This window comes from Triticum aestivum, chromosome 5A, assembly GCF_018294505.1.
Source record: "Triticum aestivum cultivar Chinese Spring chromosome 5A, IWGSC CS RefSeq v2.1, whole genome shotgun sequence".
NCBI classification, from domain to species: Eukaryota; Viridiplantae; Streptophyta; class Magnoliopsida; order Poales; family Poaceae; genus Triticum; species Triticum aestivum.
The window spans coordinates 546,628,675-546,633,427 of NC_057806.1; the positions used below are offsets into that span (position 1 = coordinate 546,628,675).

General features: G+C 41.4%; 2 pseudogenes; both read right to left on the reverse strand.

The window, feature by feature from the left end:
- Positions 1–430: 430 nt before the first annotated feature.
- Positions 431–506, reverse strand: LOC123109221 (uncharacterized; annotated as a pseudogene).
- A 280-nt stretch (positions 507–786) lies between these two features.
- Positions 787–862, reverse strand: LOC123109218 (uncharacterized; annotated as a pseudogene).
- Positions 863–4,753: the final 3,891 nt, after the last annotated feature.

The following is a 4,753-nucleotide window of genomic DNA, read 5'->3' on the forward strand; positions in this document are numbered from 1 at the left end:
GGAGTAAGAAATGCAAGGATAGTTATAACTTGGAAGTTTCGCGCTAATAGCCTAATAACAAATTTCAAATAAAAACAGTATTAATTCTAACATTATATGCCAAAGTAGAAAAGAAAGCCTCGCAGTTCTCTCAGTTATCACAAAAGTAATATGCCACTTTGCTCCAAGCTTCAGTGGGCGAAAAAGAGACAGCATGGATCACATATGATATGTGCTAGCCACAGAGGCAAGCTCATAGAAACAAACAAACGGCCTGGTAGAATATGATGATACTATTGTTCTCGGGCGAGGAAATAAAAAATTCAATAACAGAAGCTAATTTCAGGGACCATAATGGCGCTGCATCAAGTGCAGTTCAATTTCATGTCTGTATCAGATGAAATGAAGCAATAGCAAAGCTACGATTCACCTGAAACTAATACATGGTTTCATCCATCAGAAGTAGCTGGTTACACTAATCATGAAATATCAGTGGGAATCCGAACGATTTTCTTCATCACCCGGAATCATGCAGTTCAACACAACAGAACACAATGAGCAATAAGGTTCATAACCAATGAAGGAATGCATGTACAGTCAGTCTAAAGTAGTAAAAATGTGCAAATGTACTTCAGGAGATGGTGTGACCCGTCGATTTTCTTCATCACCCAGGTAATGCACATCTCATCAGCCAGCAAAACACAAAAAAGAGTATAGAAAAAGTACTGCTAAGAGGTTGGCAAAAAATCAAAGGAAAGTATTTGCTCAATAATAAAGGAGTACATATGTAGTCCAAGAGATGGCATGATCCATCAGAAGTATCTGGTTGTAATAATCATGAAAAATCAGTGGGAAACCGAACGATTTTCTTCATCACCCAGATCATGCACATCTCAGCGAGCAGAACATCACAAGTAACATATGTAAAACAATGATTCTGAGCATCGGCAAACAAAATTCTTCACAGTACTATAAAGCATGAACTGTGACTGGTTTCTAAAATCCGTGGGAATCATCATAAATTTTTTATAATGCAGACCAAATTATTTATCACCGGGAGAGTTTATATGACAAAAGCTGAAGGCGTATCTATTAGAGTACCAGCAAATCAGACTGAACTTTCATAGAATGATTAGTATAACTAGACCCATTTTAGTTTAGCATTACATAAAATACTAGTCTTAACAGAGTGGTAGCAGTCGCACTAGCAACTATTGAGCACTGAAGAAACAAGACAAGGAAATAGCATACCCTGATGGTGCCCAGGTTGCAGCCTCAGAACCCTGCAAAACCACAAACGACCCGCTGGCTGGCGATCCAGAAGTGGCCGTGCGGGAGCAGGCTGCACCCTTCCCCGCTGAGGCTCTACACGCACGCAAATACAATGAACACCCATTAGCCTCCGCCACCATACTACCGCATGCAGATTCGAGGGGCGTGAGGTGCCGCTCACCTTGGAGAAGGGCGCGGTGTAGAGGAGAGCCGCCGCGAGCGCCGCCACCATGGCCAGCAACGGCAGCAACTGACCAGTCCCAGCCGCCATCGCTCGTCGACTCCCTCTCCTCCTCTGCGTCTGCGTGCAGCGGCGAGAGTCTCGTCCCCATCCGGGCGGGGCTAGGGATGGGACTGGGGGAGGGGGACGAGAATGAGGTGTGGCTATGGGGGAACGGAGAGATGGCCGGGAGAGCTGCGACGCGGAGCAGGATGGGATCTACACGAGGCCGTCGCTGGGGTTTGTGGCGTGGTGGAGGCGGCCGTGAGGAGGGAAGGAGGAGAGGGCGAGGGAGGGAGGGCGCCGCCGCCGGTGAGGGGAAGCTATGGCGGCGTCGATCTGGATGTGGGTGTGCGGAATTCGGGAGAGTGAGTGGAAGGGGAGCCGGAGGAGGTGGGGATCCGGCTCATGGAGGAGAGTGAGTGGAGGGGGACGGCGGTGTTGGGCGGAATTGATGGGGGTGGCGGGGCACGGAGGAGGGTGCGACTAGGGTTTGGACGAATGGAGAGGGAGTTGCGCTGATTCGGGAGGGGGATGAGAGGGATGAGGGGTAGAGGGGGTGGGGGAAGAGGGCTGCCGTCGGATCCGGGCCTATCCAACGGTGGTCGGGCATGATCCGCATGAGGTGCTCGTGGACCAATCAGAATGTAATAAAGGCCTTGATGACTTTATGACCATATAAATAGGTCGTAATTGATTAAAAATAAGTTCTTTTGCAGGAGAAAAGCATTTTTCATTGTTGAAGTATAAAAAATAGTTTTGTTGTGATGAACCTACCAACTCTATGTATTAGACTAAATTTTATGTATAATTGACCAAATGATTTTATGTAAAATGTTTTTGATCCACGAAAAAATCATTTTCCATTTTTTGAGTGCCCAAAATGAACTTTTTTGTGAAGAACCTACCAAATATTTCTTGCAAAATTGTACCAAATCAATTTTCTAAAATACTAGGCCATATTTAATGTACAATTGATCAAATGGTTGGGTGTCAAAAGTTTTGATCCACCTCTCATGAAAAAGACAAATTCCCGCCGATTTAGTTGGAAGCGGATCAAATTTGAACTGTGTCTACCTCATAGTTTGCTCTTTATTTTTTCCAAAAATCATTTCTAGGTACATAAGTATCTATTTAATCATAGAAACATCAAAAGTTTTCCAAGATTCAACCACTAGCTAGGAACTGTCAAGCCCGTCGTTTTAGCCGCATTTTGAAACGGGCATAAAAAATTCAAAAAAAATCAAAAAATTGGAAAACCTTCGTATTGTGTCATTATGTTTGACCAAGTTTCCAGGAAAAATAATAAACTTGTAATACAGCAATTATTTTTAAAAAGTGTTCCAAAAACGAGCTATCATGCGTGACGATTCATGGCTTTCAAGCCAAATGATGAATCTTATGGCCACATTCATGGCATAGTTTGTTCAAATGATCTCATATTGTGCACAAGGGCGCATCCTGGAATTCCAAACAATGTTGATAAAGGGAGTTTTCATTTTTTTACATGGAAAATTCATTTTTCATTTTTCGAGTGCCCAAAATGAGGTTTTTTGTGAAGGACCTACCAAATATTTGTTGCAAAATTGTACCAAATCATTTTTATAGAAAACTAGGCCATATTTAATGCATAATTGACCAAATGGTTGGGTGTCAAAAGATTTGATCCACTTCTGGTGAAAAAGACAAATTCCCGCTGATTCAGTTGGAAGCGGGTCAAATTTGAACTGGTGCTGCCTCATAGTTTGCTCTTTATTTTTTCCAAAAATCATTTCTAGGTACATAAGTATCTATTTAATCAGAGAAACACCAAAAAAATTCCAAGATTCAACCACTAGCTAGGAACGGTCATTCCCGTCGTTTTGACCGCATTTTGAAACGGGCATAACAAATTCAAAAAAATTCAAAAATTGCAAAACCTTCGCATTGTGTCATTATATGTGGCCAAGTTACCAGGAAAAATAATAAACTTGAAATACAACAATTATTTTAAAAAAGTGTTCTCAGAAACGAGCTATCATGTGTGGAGATCAATGCCTTTCAAGCCAGATGATCAATCTTATGGCCACATTCATGGCATAGTTTGTTCAAATGATCTCATATTGTGCACAAGGGTGCATATTGGAATGGCAAACAATGTTGCCTAAGGGAGTTTTCATTTTTCTTTGCACGGAAAATTCGTTTTCCATTTTTCGAGTGCCCGAAATGAGTTTATTTTGTGAAGGACCTACAATATATTTATTCCAAAATTGGACCAAATCAATTTTCTAAAATACTTGGCCATATTTAATGCACAATTGACCAAATGGTTGGGTTTCAAAAGTTTTTATACACCTCTGGTGAAAGAGACAAATTTTCGCCGATTCAGCTGGAAGCGGGTCAAATTTGAACTATGGCTGCCTCATAGTTTGCTCTTTATTTTTCCAAAAATCATTTCTAGGTACATAAGTATCTATTTAATCAGAGAAACACCAAAAAATTCCAAGATTCCACCACTAGCTAGGAACGGTCCTTCCCGCTGTTTTGACCGCATTTTGAAACGGGCATAAAAAATTCAAAAAAATCAAAAAATTGCAAAACCTTCGCATTGTGTCATTATATGTGGCCAAGTTACCAGGAAAAATAATAAACTTGAAATTCGGCAATTTTTTTGAAAAAGTGTTCTCAGAATTGAGCTATCATGCATGAAGATTCAGGGCTTTCAAGCCAAATGATCAATCTTATGGCCACATTCGTGGCATAGTTTGTTCAAATGATCTCATATTGTGCACAAGGGTGCATCTTGTAATTATAAACAATGTTGCCTAAGGGAGTTTTCATTTTGTTTGCACGGAAAATACATTTTCCATTTTCCGAGTGCCCAAAATGAGTTTTTTTGTGAAGGACCTACCATATATTTGTTGCAAAATTGGACGAAATCAATTTTCTAAAATACTATGCCATATTTAATGCACAATTGACAAAATGGTTGGGTGTCAAAAGTTTTGATCTACCTCTGGTGAAAAAGACAAATTCCCGCCGATTCAGTAGGAAGCGGGTCAAATTTGAACTGCAGCTGCCTCATAGTTTACTATTTATTTTTTCCAAAAATCATTTATAGTTACATAAGTACCTATTCAATCATAAATACATGATTTGGTGGCGATACATCGAGGTTTGGGCGGTGGCCGAGGCCCCCAACTCTAGAGCGCGTAAACTCGCATGCCCGCCGCGTGGTCACCACGTGACCATGGTCTTGCCATGTGTTCTGGGCAGCCTAGGCATGTCTAGTGGGTTGGGCAC